The sequence below is a fragment of the Crocodylus siamensis genome, chromosome 2, assembly GCF_052110815.1.
Source record: "Crocodylus siamensis isolate JL-2025a chromosome 2, ASM5211081v1, whole genome shotgun sequence".
NCBI classification, from domain to species: Eukaryota; Metazoa; Chordata; order Crocodylia; family Crocodylidae; genus Crocodylus; species Crocodylus siamensis.
The window spans coordinates 267,405,027-267,422,676 of record NC_143396.1 but is presented as its reverse complement, the minus strand read 5'-3'; the positions used below and the strand labels follow the sequence as shown (position 1 = coordinate 267,422,676).

Genomic DNA, 17,650 nt, shown 5'->3' with positions numbered 1-17,650 from the left:
TCTTACAGATTTCACACAGATTTTCATAGATGCAGGTTCATAGACAGAGGTTCAGTTTCTGGTGCTGCTGAAGAACCTCCTTTAAACTCCTAACTCTGCTTCCTAGGAAAGCACCAATGTCTTCTCCTAAATGTACAAATTTTCCTTGCCACCAAACGCCCCCCATCATCTGGGGATACCCTGCTTACCTGTGATTATTTTTGACCAGAGATAGGAAAATACTGCAAGTTGCTTGTGGTTTTTTTTAATTTCCATTCTTTCATTAGAAACCAACATGCAAATAATAGAACTAGACTGACTTCTGGATATGGTCAGAGGGACCAAGCTAGGACCAAGAGACACGTCTCACCAAAAATAGCTAGTCTAAAAGAGTGATTATATGAAAACTTTAATAAAGCTCTTAATTTGTAAGTACAGTAAGTAAATGCAAACCTGTGTAAGATTCCTGTTGTTCTAATTAAAAGCAATAGGATATTTTAACCTTAAAAAAGGAAATGACATACAATCAAACCATTCAGTTTTGCAAAAGAAAAACAAATGGCTACAAATAATAATGAGAATGGTTAAAAACCTAGAAAGATTGCAAACAATGAAATGGTTATCGATCTGAAAAGTTACAAATAATGTTCTTAGAAAGTTGAAAGACAAAATACAATTCCTAAGAACAAAGAAGGAAATCTTAAGCTCTCAATTTGCCAAACTCTAAAATAAGAAACTCACTAATAGGCGATGGGCCTGGTAGGGCAGTGTTTTTACCCTCATGTCAGAGACCTACTCCTAAAAGAGAAATGATGTTGGAGGGTAAATTGCCCCTGCTATTTACCAGCAGGCAATATGAAATGGCCTTAATGCTAATATCAAAAGTGCATCTTCCATTTTCTATTCTACTATTTTGTGGTTAAAACTGGTAGTTTGGGCAGACTGAACACACAATCTTCTCACTTCCCTGTTCCTGCATCTTGTGTCTGCTTTTCCCCTAGTCTTACAGTAAAGGAAAACATTAATCTCAGTTCTCTGAATAAAAAGAGACTCTAAGTCTGCAGTCACACAAAGATGAGACACATTATGCTTTCCAGGATTCCCAGTAGTTCACTTGATTCCTATCAAGCGCAGATCCAGGGAGGATGCAGGGGTGTAGTTGCACCTCCCCCTCTCCTCCCCCCACCCCCTTTGATTCCTGTCTACCCAAAATTTAAAACCAAGTGCCTGGCAACCACAGTAGCAGAATTTGTATTCAGGCAAAAATGCATGTCATGGATCCTTATACTCTACCTGATTCTTTCTAACCTCTTCATTCCACAGGTGTTAATGACCCTCACTCCTTTTTAATTGTCTTGATGTTCCACTAATAGAGCTATACTTTTTTTGGCAATTCTGCTACCTGTTAGCCGCTCCTGGTAATGTACCGCCTAACTTAACAGGGTGGCAGACTGTTCATAACTCTAACTGAAAATGTTAACTCAGGTGAACATTACTTCACGTGTGGAAAAAACTTTCAATGAAGCATTGGCTGCATTGCCAAGATCCTCAAGAAAGCTAGATTTTTGTTTTATGAATTTAAAAAAAAGAGATTGACATCTAACTCTAATTACTACAAGATTAATGAAATAATATCTTTTGGTTCTTTTTGCCTAGTTTTATATACAGTAGCAAGTTAGTGCACGTTCCAATAAAGTTATATTTGTTTTTCCTTTGATTTTAAACAGAATAATATAGCCAAAGCCCCTAGCATATTAGTAAAGCAACTTATTTCTTCTTAACTGAGGAAAAATGCATGCTGTGTTATATGGAATGATGCACCACACCATCTGCACCCCCTTTTTCAAAATTCTAGATCCACCCATGATTTCTATTTTGTGCTAACCCTGGCTCCCTGACTCTGGCTCACATTATGACCCCCTCAGATAGCACACGATTCTGGTCTAACCATCAATAAATGTGGTGGGTTTGTGCTCTTGATTCTTACTGGGCGCATCTACACCAGACACTTAATTTCGAATTAGCATAGTTTACTTTGAAGTAAGCATGTACATTTACACATGCACATGCTTACTTCGCAGAAAACCTCCCTAATCCTGAGTAAATTTGTTACCTGAAAATGAAAGTAGCAAATTTACTCAGGATTAGTAATGGCACCTTAGCACTCATGTAGATTTTGCTCCCAGTCAGACATCCACCAGGGCTCAGGAGATAGTTCCCTGCCCCGGGAGCTGCCTGCTGCTGGGGTGGGCTCTGCTACAGGAGCCCAGGAGAGGGTTATGTACCCCTGCCCCAGCAGCAGGGAGCTCCAAGCCCCTTCCTCCCAGATCATAAATCAAGGAGTGGGGACTGCGAGACCCTCATCTCTCAGCCTGAGCTCTGCGGTCACAGGGCTCAGGTTGGGAGACCCTTATCTCCCAGCCTGAAACCCACAACCACAAAGCTCAGGCTGGGAGATAAGGATCTTCCAGCTCAAGCCCTGCAACTGCTGAGAGCTCCAGGCTGGTGGGGGCAGGGAAGCCTGTTCCCCACCCAGCTCTGCAATCTTATAGCTGGGACTGGGAACAGGCTTGGAGTTTATTCCCAGCCCCCATTCCACAACTGCAGTTGTTGAGAGCTCCCCACATGGGGACAGTTTCCTGCCCAGCCTGCACCTGGTTGGGATCTGCCCCTGACCAGGACAATTCCCAGCCTGCCCCAGGCTGTGCAGGGAAGAACGTGCAGCCTGAAGGTGGCTGGAGACTATCCTGTTTCAGGCAGCCCCCAGCCAGCTCCAGGCTGCATGTGCAGACTTCCCCACACAGCCCAGGGCTGGCTGGGAACTGTCCTGGTCAGAGGCAGTTCCCAGCCCTGTGCCCTGACCAGGTGATCAAGGCATGGGGCTTGGAAGGAGCTGCAGGAGTGGGGTAGGTCCAAGTTCCCTACCCCAATCCACTGGTGGGGCAGCCACCAGTGGGGCAGGGAACTGGGCCCTACCCCTCCCCTGCAGCTCTTTCCAAGCCCTGTGCCTGTTGCTGGGAGAGGAAGAAATTGTTCCCACCCCAGCAGCAGGCAGCCCCACAGGGTCAGGAGACAGCTGGCCCCTCCAGTGGCAGCAGGGGCCTATTGCCAGACTGCAGGGAATGGGGTGCATATCTGCTCCCTAATCCCCACATATATAGATGCCTGCCCAAAAACCCTTACTCCAGAGTAGTTTACACTGGAGTAAATGCATGTGTAGACACGCCCACTCTGTTCCAGGGAAGTATGTTTGGCAAAGCTGCCATTCCTGTGTTCTGACCTTTTATCTACAACACTTGTTTGCATGGAGAAGGTTACATGCTTTTAGAGGTAGGGAGCATTTTAATCACAACAACCCCCAAGCTGGGCCCCCATGATCTGTGGTTTCAGTCTGCTCTGAGTAGACAGATGATGACTGCATGAGCCTACATATCCAGAAACAAATAGCTTCATCAGCATCAGGTTCATGTCCTCAGAGATTATTTTTCTTTGCTCTGTTGTTAAATGTTAAACAGAGGGCAGTGCACTTAATGCTGTTCAGCAGTATAGATAAGTGTAAGAAGCAGCACAGATCAAACAAGTGGGAGCCTTCTGAATATATTGTAAGTACTGTATTCATTACTCCATAAGGACTAAGTTAATTTAGAAATGATACCAAGCTGGCTGGGTAACAGATACATGGGAGGACAAGATTAGGATTCAAAATATCCATGATTAATGGGAACGTGGTCTGAAATATGGGCAGAGATTTTAAAGAGTGGGAAGGATGGGTGGGGCAGAATTGTGCCTAGTCGTGGAGATGGCAGTGGGGAGGGGGTTATGAGAGGGAGGCAAACTCCAGTGTGTCTTACCTGACCCTGGAGACTTGAAGGCCCTGGCTGATGCTATCTCACTGCAGACTCTCTATGGCTACCATTCTGGCACCCTAATGAAGTTGGCACATGGAGTGAAATAAATTGGATGAAATTCAGTAAGGGCTATGGCAAAGTACTGTTCTTAGGACAGAGCAATTAAATGCAGAAATACAAAATGGGAAGTAATTGTCTAGGCTACAGTACTAGAGAAGAGGACCTCAGGTTTACAGTGGATCGAAAACTGAATCTGAGCCACCAAGTCTAATATTGTTGCATAAAAGTGAGTAGCACACTGAGATCTATCAAAAGCAGTGTTATATGCTAGTCACAGGAAGTTATTTTTCCATTCTATTCAGCTCTGGTTTCACTTACAGTGTCTTACAGTACTGTTTAGCTTGGGGCACCATAAATCAAAAAAGATATAGTGAATTGGAAAGAATGCATAACAGAGGAACCAATGATTAGAAGTCTGGAAAACTTGATGTATAAGGAAAGGATGGAGAAAATGGAGATGATGTAGTCTGGAGAAGAGGAGACTGAGGCAGGATTTGATGACAGTTTCAAATACAGAAAGGGTTTGTAGAAAGAGGATGCTAATCAACTGTTCACTGAGTCCACAGGGAATAGGACAAACAGTAAGGACTAAAGTTGCAAAAAGGAGATTTAGGTTGGATATTATAATGAATTTTCTAACTTGGAGCATGGTTAATCATAAGAACACATTACCAAGCCTGGGTCCCAAACCCTAGAAGTTTTTATTTGTGGTTTGACAAGCATTTGCCTGCAATGATTTAGACAGGAAGGATCCTGCCTGAAGCACCGGGTTGGAACAGATGATCTCTAAAGTCATTTGTGGCTTTATGATCTTTGAATCTATGTTTCTATGGAGAATGTAGTTTATGTCATTTTTTCAACTTTGTGTAAATGATTTTAATGCCTATAGAGAATCGTCTATTCTGTAGACCAAGATCTGTCTACTGCAACCATATCAGAGAAGAATAGAATGGGTCCTCTAATTAGGAAGCAAGTTGACTTAGCCAAACATTAAATATCAAACCTTGGAGAAAGTTTATTGCAATCCCACAAACTATGGCTGTACTTCTGTGCAGTTGCCTTTTTTCTCTCTCTCATTGGCTCCAAAACATGCTTAGTTTACAAAGGAAGACAATTTCCCTTTGATTTTGTAAACTGCCAGCCTGTAAAGCTAACACAGGTCTGAGCATCAGGCTGAAAGTAGTCTCTTCTGGGCACTTCATCACATAAGTCACATCATAGTAGTGGGGAAGGGCTGGGGAGGAACCTGCTAAGTATAAACATTGCATTCTGGTCCTGCAGGAGGTGTAATGGTGATGAAGTGCTGTCATGGGAAGATCTAGGATTTTGAAAAGGGAGGTGCAGATGTTGAGGAGCGTCATCACATATAAAACCAGACATATTTTTCTCCAGTTAAAAATAAACTTGATGCTTTACTAATATGTTAGGGGCCTAGGCCTGCATTATACAGTTTAAGATTAAAGCAAAAATGAATATAACATCATCTGAATGAGTTAAAAATAAATCTGCAGGGCTGTAAAATATGAGCTTCACTACCAGGAGCAGCAAATAGCAGAATTGCAGAACAAAAGATAGTTTGGTTGAAATGGTGAAACATCAACACCATTAAAAAGAAGAGAGGATTGTGAACACCTGAGGAATGATCCTGCCTTGAGAAAGGAGTTCAGTTATATGCATCCTGGGGTTCCTTCAGGCCATATTTTTATGTGAACCTATGATTCTGTAACCAGGTCACTTTAATACAGTATAACCTCATGAATCCAGCTTGCTTGGGACCAAGCACTTGCCGGATATCTGAAAATGCCAGATTTTTTAAATCCGAGTGACGGGCGGTCCTGGAGCAGCCATGTGCAGGGTGGGGTGTTTAATGGCGGTGGCAACCACCGCGTTCAAGCTTTCCCCTTCCAGGGTGTAGGGGAGAGCAACAGCCAGTCCCAGAGCAGCCAGTCCAGTGCCAGATTTCTGAGAATGCCAGATTTACTGTATACAGGTTTTATTGTATCAGGACCACAGTGAAGATGCATCAGCAAGCCATAACCAGCTCTTACAACTGCTTCCTTCTTTAATGAAAACTGGAGCGCAGGAGTAATAGTGAACTGAAACCAAGATGTTTTTATTAGTATGGAAACTTTGGAAACATCTTTACTGGTGTAACAGTGTTGCTATATAAAGACAAGATGTAGTTCACACATACTTTCTTATTTCGCTAATAATACTAATAAATAGCCAGCTGTAACATGTAGACATGACTCAATCTATCCAAAGACAAATAAAAAAGCTGCTGATAACGTTGATCACAATATAACTGTTTCTCTATATCTATTTTCAGATGCAGGCAGAAAGCCTTTCATTATGTTACTCAGTTGGCAAACTCCCATAATGTTTTCTTACTTACATTAGGGGCCTAGAACTCTGCCTAACACTTTGTAAAGGGCACGTGCCAGTTTCAGTGTTGCCTGGCTATAAAATGACTCGTGCAGTCGTGGACAGGCTCCACCAGAAATAAAAAAGGTAAGGGCCAGATCCTTCCTCCCCCTCCCCCGAGCCTGCCTGCCTCTCCCACAGGTGGGGAGCAAGCTGCTGAGCTGCGGGTGACACCAGTCCTTCCTTCTCTGGTGATGGCACACAACCCTCCCCCCCCCACCCTCACCAGACAGCATGCAAGTGCTGCCTGGAGGGCACTGCCACCACAGAGGGAAGGCAAGGTCTGGAAGAAAAAAAAGACCCCTTGCCACTTTTTTCTTAGTGGATCCTGCCTGCATGAGCTGTCCCTGGGTCTCACAGTCTCTGAGCTGCACACGGCTTGGTGCTTCTCTCCATGGTAGTGCCCACCACCCCCTGGGACTGGTAGAGTGGGGTGCAAGAAGGCAGGTGCCCACTAGGGGGCACCACCACCATGGAGGGAAGGTCTGGGGTTCTCCACAGCTCAGGGGCCACTTGGCCCCCCAGCAGCTTGCCCCCAGCTGTGGGAGATGCAGGTAGGGATTTTAAAAAAAAACCCAACCCTGTTCATCATTGGACTTATAATCACGGTGACCTGACAAGTTATTTTTCTCTAACTTCTGAGAGATGCCCTGACTCTCATAGTTTAGTAAGCTGACTAAGTGTTGACCACCTCCTTTCCTTTTCATAAGCCTCTGAGAATTATTTGAGAACTTAAAGAAAACCGCAGAAAAGAGACCTCTCTACTCTCTCAAATATAGACAAGGTGAACAACAGGAACCTCCTGCCACTGAAAAATTATCATAAATCTTATAACTGTCACGTAAACATGGGAAAGGATGACCGATGTTCATTACACTACTCTCTAGACACAATGACTACTTTGTTCTCTCTTCACAGAATAGTGCCAAAGGAAGATGAAGCCCACCCTCTATGTATTTATATTAATTATTGCACTTCATGCTGTTGTCCACTGCAGTCACCAACCCGACCACCATGATGATGATCAGAAAGATACTGAGACCCAAGAGCCTTCTCCCCCGGTTGAAGACCATGAAAGTAAGGCCATGCCCTGTCACAAGATAGCCCCTAGCAATGCTGACTTTGCATTCAGATTCTATAGGCAAGCTGCATCAGAGGCAGCTGACAAGAACATTTTCTTCTCACCTGTGAGCATCTCCACTGCCTTTGCAATGCTGGCCCTTGGGGCTAGATCAACCACGCTGGCTCAGATTTTGGAAGGTCTCACCTTTAACCTGACAGAGCTTGAGGAGAAGGAGATCCATGATGATTTTCATCATCTCATCCACATGCTGAACAGTCCTGACAGCAAGATTCAGCTGAGTATGGGAAATGCAGTTTTCATGGATGAGAAACTGAAGCCACTCCAGAAGTTTTTGGATGACATCAAAAGCTTGTATGAAGCAGAAAGCTCTTCTAGTAACTTCCAGAACTCCTCAGAAGCTGTGAAACAGATCAATGATTACATCGAGAGGAAAACCCATGGCAAAATTGTTCACTTAGTCAAGGGTCTTGATGCAAATACTTTAATGATTCTTGTCAACTACATTTACTTTAAAGGTAAAGTGTGTTATGCAGATTTATATTCATTATAAAAAAACTTTCTGAATGTGATTGTGACCTGATCAAGATACATACAAGATGATGAAGATTAGAATGTTATTTTTCAAAGGATTGATGTATTCAACATTATCAAGCATATGAAATCCACTGCATTAAAAATGATCAGATCCAGAATTTTTTTCCAAAACAGGCTTCTGAAGTCCTTAGGCTTCCTAATAAGAATCCACACTATTAGAAATTCTAAGATTTCCCTTTGAAATTAATAGAAACTACAAGTGGTCAGCACATCTAAAATCTGGCTACCCATAGTTGATGCCTAAATATGGATGTGGGGAAATAGCTGTATGTGCCAGTGTTTGAAAAGGAAAATATTTTGCAATATATTTAGGGTAGAATGGAAATAAGCAGAACAATAAGTAATGAAGTTCAGATCCTCAAAGATATTTTAGACTCCTAACTAAATGGAACTTAGACAGAGGAAATGTTGTTGAGCAGCTAGGTCTAAGTCTCCCAGCAAACTGTTGTAACCATGTGCACGTCTGTGACATCGTAGCAAAAAACTGAGCTTGGTCATTTTTGTTTATATATTGGTATCTTGTATTGCCACATAATAGAAGACAGCAGTAAATAAATCTATTATTTGCAAAACCTGAAAGAAAATGGGGACAATTTCTTTAAAATTTTGGAGAATCTGGAACACCTACTGATGAGCAGCACTATAATCATTGCATGCTCTGGCAAGCTGTATGTCTCAGGGGCTATAAGCCAGCTGCAGATGGTAAGAAAGTAATTATAGGCCTGCTTAGGAAGACTGGGCCAGCTGATGAAGATAACTGGCTGGCCTAGGGGAAGTTAAAAGCTCCCTGGGAAGAGACCCAAGGGAGAGAATAGGCAGTGAGGCAGAGGCTGCAGCACTGAATCAGAGCAGTCTCTCAGGGTCTGGGGAAGGACTGCAGGGTATGAGTTAGCCCTTTATGGTTGCTGTCTCTGTTTGTTTGATGATTAATGTTTTTTGTTCTATCCTGTGGGGCAAGTTTTCCCCAGGAAATTAAAGACTGTGTTGTGCAAATGGACAACTTACTACAGTTGCCTATATTAAACAGACAACGCCATGCTTCATGTTCCAAAAATAGTATTCAGAACATATGAATGAATCATGATTTTAAGGCCTGGAAAACAACCTGTTGCAAACAAAATCTATTCAGTGGAGAAGTAATCACATCACAGCTATGAAAGCTGAATACAAACTGGCATCTTAGGCATCCTGTATGAAGTGTGGAGCAATTCTCCCTATAGCATTGATTGACATAAATGGAGACCTGGTGGCAATTTACTAGAAATTAGAAACAAGTGTAATCTATTTTAGTATAGTCCTCTAAACAAAATTAAACAAGACTGTGAATCACAGACATTGCCCTTATTTTTAGCCAAATTCATTGCCTAATGCAAATTAGGAAGTAAATGAAAAATGGCTAACTCAGAAGTTCTGACTCCAGCTTTGGTATAAACCTGATGCATGTCCTATAGCTTGTCTCATTACTTTATTGTGCATTAGTTTCTAACTCTGGACTGTGATATTCTTTCAGAAAGTATTCTGAAATTTAGTCTGCTGTTCTTTTTAAAGATTTTTCAAGTTCTTAAATCTACAGAATCCCCAAAACTTCTAGAAACCAAATGAGAGAAATCATCTTAACAGCTAATTTATTTATGGAGAAATTGACGCTATAAAATGTCAACTTACTTCCTTTCTTTTAAAGGACATGAAGAAAAAAACAATTATTCTGCTTTCCATAACATTGAGCATTTACACAAAAAATTAATTTAGTAATGAGATTATTTGTTCCTGTACAGTATCAAACCTATATATTTTTTATAAGTTGTTGTAAACAACAAAAATAATATGGTCTAGTTCTGAGGTATACAGGGCACATCTATATGTTTCGATATGGTGATGTTGCTATGGCATTGTGCTTTAGTATTGCCTTTTGAAAGTACTAAAGCTTGGCACAGTATGGGCTGTTACTGCACCATGCACGTGGCCCATGGTTAGATTTCACTGCAGCAGCGCACTATACTGGGGGAATATGCTGCTATGACAACATAGCTGGTGATCACATGCAGACCCACATGATCTACATGTCACTGTAGGGTGACATGTAGATGCTCCCACATTGTATTAATATTAGCCAGAGATCAATAGCAAAACATAGTTAATGTAAAGGGCTTTCTTAATAAATTCTGTAAAAAAATAAAAATAAAAATAAATCAAGCAATAAAAATATTATAAATAATAATTATAAGAACATAAACAAGGCAAATAACAATCATTATGTCAGCTTTCTGATGATATTGCTTGTGAAAAAGGAAACTCAGCCTATCATTCATATCTAGGGGGAATTCTGAGATTTGCAGTTGTTACATTCTATTATTTATTTATTTTTACAATTTTGTTTCATTTGAATCCATAATATACTAGAGAGTCTATTTTTTAAGAACTTGTGCCTATCCTACACAATCTCATTGGGAGCTAGATGCTCCTTATTTTATTCACCTGAAGCCACAGAAAGAAAGCAAATAAAACATGAGGAAAATCTCAAATGAGATACCATTGAAAAGGAGACATCTCTTGACCATTAGAAGCATGATCCATTAATTTTAATGGTGTTTGGATCAAGCCCTTAATACTGGCATGTTCTTCTACATAAAATTTTCCTTGGTGAAGCAATATTATCAAAAAAGGAGCAATCAGATGTAGAGCTTCCTTTACAAAGAATAATCAAATTGGGCTCCTATACACATGCATCAAGGCTATTCTGACATGCTGTATTTACAGTGTAATGGAGCATAATCAATTAATCGAGTCAACTGAAGCACAGTAATTACCGCGCTCCAGCAGACTCGAGAGTCACGTGTATTAGCATCCCTAAACTTAAAAATGGTGGCGGGGTGCTTTAACTGAAGCTTGCTCAACGAGCTTTAGTTAAAGCGCTCCCACCACCATTTTTCAGCACAGGGATGCTGATACATGTGACGCTCTAGGCACTTTAATAACAGCAGCTCTTGGAGCCAATCTAATTAAAGTGCCTGCACCCCGCTCTTGGAGCATGTCTTTAGTAATCAAGTGACTTTTATTTTTAAGAAACTAGACTAAAAATCTCAGGATGATTTCTTTCCCTTTATACAATTGTCATCAAGACTTCAAACAATCCATAACATTTTCAGCCAGAGATGGCTATTACATTATTGAAACAAAATAGCAAACAGGAAAGGAAACAAATCCCATTAGAAAAATAAGCTTTGAGTACTCGTTAATTTCCAAATGTGGCATTATTATACTTGAATCACTCTGGTTTATAATAATACATTCTCCTTCATAAAATAATGCATTACATTCTTTCTTTTGATCATCAGCCTACTGGGAAAAACCTTTTAATTTTTGACTGACACGGGAAGATGACTTTTTTATGGATGAGAACACAACAATTAAAGTGAATATGATGACCCGAGATAGTTGGTATAAAATTCACGATGATAAGGAGCTATCTTGTAAAGTGGTACAAATTCCTTACAGTGGAGATGCCGTAGCACTATTTATCCTGCCCGATGAAGGAAAAATGAAGCAGGTAGAAGATGCTCTTGTAAAAGAAACAATTTCTAAATGGGAAGCAGCACTTAAAGGAAGGTAACTGTTAACTTCTGCTTTGATTTCCTATTGTTTATACAGGAATCCACATTTGGGACAAAATTATTAATAATAATACCAGACAAATATTGTAATATAGCCCTCTGTAAAACAGAGATAATCAGGGACAGTTTAGTTTCTCCTTACTGTGGTGTAAAAGTGTGCATATATGCAGTTGCCAGAGAACAGATGAGAAATGGTGAAGTCCTTTTTCCATAACCACCATGATAAATTATTACCATACCCACACCGTTTCTGAGATGGGTCTTCTAATTAATTTTGAGCTCTAATATTGACACTGATAGAATAACTACTTTAAAATGGAGTTCATGGTATTTGCCTACTTCATAAAGACAGTAAGATGGAAGTCACTGATATTTGTAAAACAATGGTCACCAACCCAGGGATCCCAATCTACAGTTAAATCCTGGAGCCTCTTTTGGTAGATCCTGGGCTGGGGAGAGAGCTGGGCACATGTGCATGCAGACACCCACTATCCACAGCCCCAGAAGGGTCAATCTGTAGGGGAGGGAAGGGACTGGGGCCAGATCGAGGCCTCAGCAGTAAGTGCGACCCAGCCAGGATCAGGGGAAAGTAAGTGGGGACCCACCCTGGCCAGGTGGTGGGAGGATTGGAGCCCAGGGGTTTCTTCCAAGGGTGCAGGGGGCTCCCTCCCTATCTCTGCTCAGTTCAGTAGCGCGGACTCATGTGGGGGCAGCCCTGGCCCAGATGGGCCTGAGGAGATCTGGTCATCCAAGGGCACATGGGGAATGGCTCCCACCACTGGGTGCAGCCTGGCAGATGCACTGGGGGCCTGTACCCCACCACCTGTGTTTGGGGTGGAGTGGGCAGTCTGCAGTAGCAGCCACCTCATCCTGAGTACAGCTGGGGGGCCATGGGCCCCTGGGGCCTCCGCCAGGCTGCACCTAAGAGTGGGAGCCCCCCCCCCGCCAACCTCGTGCCCCTGGACTGTGGAGACTTCTAGACCTGGCTGGGCCGGGGCCCAGCGTCACATTCATCTGGCTGCCATGCACACAGCTCAATGCAGCTATGGCACAGAAGTGGGATCGGGCCCCAGCCTAGCTGGGTCTGGAAGACTCCACGGTCCGGGGGTGCATAGGATGGAGGGCAGGGTGGGGCAGGTGAGGTGGGGCACAGTAGATCCTGGGGTGACCTTTAGTTTCAAAAAGTGACCTTCACCATAAAAAGGTTGGAGACAACTGTTGTAAAGCTTTTGTAACTTGGATGGATTGCACCTTTTTCTGCAACACAACCCAGTGAAAGACAGAATAGTTTGGATTCTGATCTCATAGCAATTTTACACTAATGCCACTCCCTTAATATCAGTAGAGTAATCCCTGACTTTCCTGGGTCTTTGTGAGATATTACAAGGGGAATAAATAACACAACAGTCCCTTACAGTATAACAGAAGGTAGGACAGTGTGGTAAACTTAGACACTAAATAGTATGAAGAAGGAGGAGCTCTCTAAGGATACAGAATATAGAGGAATTTAAAAACAAAAGAAAAGGACATGGAGAGGGACACTGCTCAGAGAGGCATAAAGTGGACTGAAAAGATCAATTTTGCATTCAGGTTGTTTTTTTAAGTTTTTTTATTTACTAAGGTCCAGGACAGTTAAAGTGCCCAGGGTTTTTGTGCATTGCTGAAAATGGTTTTCAAATTGTTGTCCATTCCTTCTTTTACATGGGGATTATCCCACATAGCCAATACAGACAACAGAGGGGCAATGTAAGCAGGTGATAGCATATGTGATGTTGCTAGAGAAGCAATGGATCCTGGATATTATAGTTTATGTGTTTTGGACCAATGATGCATAGTCTGTGTTAATGAGGGGGCACAGCTTGCATCTGGGTCTGTAGCAGGGTCTGTTGAGTTGGTGAGTCAGAGTTCAACAGTATGTTACTGGAGAGACAATGTTAGAGGCTGGAGGCTACCAGTGAGCCAGGATGCAGTATTGAGACCGTATCTATAGCAGGGGTGGGCAAAATGCAGACCGGGGGCCGGATGCGTGGGGCCCCTAAAAAATTTAGAAAATTAATATTTATCTGCCCTAAGCTGCCTGTCATGCAGCCCTTGATGGCTTGCCAAAACTCAGTAAGCGGTCCCTGATCTATAGCAAAACATAGTTTAGTTCTTAGTACTGCAAGAAATAGGTGGGCAAACCCAGGAAAATCAGAGAAACCAAAAAATATATAGTAATTGGAAAAAATAGTTTGATGAGGAATGTATAACTATATATAGTGTACCCAGAGGATGACTTAAGTTGACAGAATTTGTGTATGAAGATTTTCATGGGAATATATCTATCAAGCTGGACCCAGATTTGACTGCCTCACCTTTTCTCCTGTTCCTGATGTCAACATGTTTTGCGCACATCCAAGGATCTTTTGCTCTGAACAAGAAGGGCCCAGGGCTTTGAAAAGCCAGTAGGTAACACTGAGAGGGTAGTTATCACCAAGCAGAGATGGGAATTGCTTAGTGTGACAGTATTTGATCATGCACCATTGAAGTCACAGCAAGCTTTGCCATTCATTTCAATGGTTGCAAGACAACGTTTGTAATGGACTGTAACTAAGATTGACAGGTATGTAACTAAGCAAAGGAATATGCAAGCTAAATGTCATGGCATAATACTTTATCTAACAATGAGCAACATTGATCCATTCAAGAATCTCCCCAAGGACATAGTGGAATTAAAAGTATTTGACCTGGATTGGATTAAGAGGTCAATGGGCATTAACCTGCATTGTCACAGACTAATACAGGGGAAACAGAAAAGATGGCCAAAGGCATTTTGCCATATCAATTTTCTTTGTTTCATTGCCATGAAGTGTGATAGACTGCAAATAATATACTCCCCATGGAACAGAAATGATGTTTTGGAAGGGAAGGATCTCCTCAACTGCACCTCAGCACAGAGGGGATTGAATAAATGAATTGGGGAAAAAATCATTTGTTCCATAGATGCGTGGTCTTTAATCCACCATATTGTTCAAAATGGGGAAAACACAGAAGTTACCATCTCTTGTTCAGCAACTGTAGAGGCTGAGCAGACAAGCAGGGAATAGGCGGTTATACTTTTCCCTTCATTATCCTGGAGCTGTTCCAAAGAGACTGTGTTCAGGCCAATGGTAGAAGTGGCCTCACTTATGTGGCTGGCCAACAGGAAGGAAGAAGACAATTTCAGCATCAAAAATCCCTGCATCCCATCCTTAGCACCTCCAGGACCACCAGGTTTCGCAGTGCCCTACTCTGAAGTGAATTTGCACTAAGACATGTTCCTTTCTGTAAAAGCTATCTGTGGTAGGGCCCTCCCAAGTCAACCTCACATTTCTCAGGAAATGTCCAGCTGAGAGGGTTTTAGACAGTTAGTTGGGGGTAGCTGTGCTGCCAAAAAAATCATCTAAATTAAGTGATTCCTGAATCTTTTCAGCCACCACGTTCTTGTCGGCATGCTTGGATGTTGTCTGACTGCAGTACTTCCCCATCACTTTGTGTTGTATTCAACAGAAGGGTCATTCTGCACATTCCAAGAGTGTCTGTTTCGGGCACCTATGACCTAAGTGTGATCTTCAAACGCCTGGGCGTGACCAATGTATTCAGTGACCATGGAGATTTGTCTGGAATCACTGGAAAGCCTGAGCTGAAGGTTTCTAAAGTAAGTTTATAATCAGAACCGTTGACCAGAGGATATCTCTGCAAGTAAATAGCAATGGCTTTGGACAGCATATGAGAATGGTCTATACAACTTGCAGTGGATTCACAGTATCCCTCATGGTATTTTTTTATGACCCCCAACAAACCTGGCATCGCATCTTATATCTGGCTACCTAAACCACCCACAAACCCTTGTAACAGCCAAGGACCATTATCCATAAAAGGCACTTTGACCTAATGGCACAGAATGGAAGGAGGTGTAAGAACTTCTACAGATGCTGTACACCAGCTGGAATTCACCAGTCAGATGTATAAGCGACCATTATGACTGACTTGCTGCACTAGAGTTGGCATGCAAAGAGATCTTTTTTTTTCTTTAAATATATATTCCAGCATTTTAAATGCCCTGATCCTGCCCCCATTGAAATCATTGTCAAGATTCCCAGGTTTATGGATTTAGGCAGGATCAGATATGAGAAAAACAATCTGTCTTGAATGAAGCAATATTTACACCTTCCTGATAGCAATCACTCATTTGGTGGCAAATCTGTAGTAACTTCATAATGGTTTTACAAATATTCTGAAGAGACTCAAATATAAAGAAAGCTATTTTATGCATTTCTGATTACTAAAATACTAGAATTAAACAGAAATACCCTGTACCAATAATCCCCACATTAAATAAACTTTGGCCAAAATTTACCGTGGGTGCCATTTGGACAATACTTCAACTCCAAAAATGTGGGGAAAACCAGCTAATGTTAAAATAAGAACTAGTTACAGTCTGAGTAATCTAAGAAGCCCTGTTACCAGGTTCCTTTCCCCCTGACATTGTTTAAGCTCATTTAATTATCAGAATTTTTTTTTGCTGTAAACTTACACTTCACGATAACAATTAACTAAAGTTTAGTTTCATATTTTGAAACCATTCTTCCACAGTAAGAAATGGTAAATAGGGGAGCACATGTTCATAAGGTCAGAGCAAGTGTGATCTGAAGAATGAAGCTCAAGCTTCTAAAGTTTTTGTTCCTGTTCCTCCAGCGCTTGCTTAATGCAGCCAGGCTCCCAATGAACATACTAAAAATGCTGTCCATATTTTCCCCATTGGTAGATGACTTCTCAGTTCATCTTCTCAAGAGTCCTGGGTTAAAGATACATTTCCATTTACTGCCCCCTGTGCTAAACCCACACCATAATGTTTGCTTCCTTTCCTTGCAGGCTGTTCACAAGGCTCTGCTGAATGTTCATGAGAACGGCACTGAGGCTGCAGCAACTACTGTGGTCGAAATAGTTCTTACTTCTCTTCCTCCTACTCTTAAATTCAGCAGGCCCTTCTTGTTGTTGATTGTTGATAAATATACGCACAGCATCCTTTTCATGGGAAAAATTGTAAATCCTACTGAAAATTAACTGTTCAGCTGGTGTACATGATGGTTAAATCCTCAAGTATTTTGCATGCCAGTTGGTCTTCATATCTATATCAAACCTTTAATTAACATTAATTTCCAAATAAATGCACCTGAATTTGATAACTCCTAGCCACAGACAGCTTGTTATTCCATAAGCCACTAAAAAGCAATTTGTGCAAAATATTATTGCTAACACCAAATTGTGTACTGGTTTGGAATTACTATTTTTAAGTGTCAGACAAGGTTCTTTGGGTAAATGTGATATCTTTTATTAGATCAACTATATTTTAAGTATGTAACTAACTTGCCCACCCTTGAAAAAACAGGGTAAATAAATACATCAAATAAACAAACTGAAGATTGTTGTGCCTGAATAACATGGAAAACTGTACTTTGGTAAGCTCTGATAATATAACTGTCTCAGACGTCAAGCTACTTAATCAAAGGACTATGAACTCAATTTAATGCTAAGCTTAAAGAGTTAATGGGATCATCAGAGATGTTAACAGTGTAATATTGAGGAGGAGGAGGATATTATATCTATATATTATCGACAGAGATCTGAGTTTTCCATTTCCCATGGAAAAACGGGGAAAAAGTGGATTTTCTCTTTTAACTGGGAAAAACATTGATTTTAACAGAGAAACACAGATTTTCCACTTTTGCAAAGAGCTCTCTGTAGGTTGGCACAGTTCCAGGTGGGGTAAGTGGGAGAAGGGCAGTTATGCACAGAGTGCCATGTGTATGTGATCACATAAGCATACAAATCATATGGGTGCCAGGCAGCCTGGAAAGCAGCTCCAATAGATAAGTCTGGCAGAAGGGGGAGGAGAACAGGGATTGAGGCCCCCATAGGTAGAAAGGAAAGGAGTTGGGAAGGCTTGGGAGTGGGGCTGCAGCCCAGCCGGGGCAGTGCATGGGGCTTGGGGCCCAGGCCCAGAATGCACAGCTGCAGGGCCTGGGGGG

The 17,650-nt window shown here is 41.8% G+C and overlaps 1 pseudogene across 1 annotated transcript; it reads left to right on the top strand.

Moving 5' to 3' along the window:
- The first annotated feature begins 7,236 nt into the window (after positions 1–7,236).
- On the top strand, positions 7,237–16,932 carry LOC149872157 (alpha-1-antitrypsin-like; annotated as a pseudogene). Its single transcript, XR_016440589.1, has 4 exons — positions 7,237–7,910; positions 11,325–11,595; positions 15,129–15,276; positions 16,494–16,932. The product of XR_016440589.1 is annotated as an alpha-1-antitrypsin-like (transcript).
- Positions 16,933–17,650: the final 718 nt, after the last annotated feature.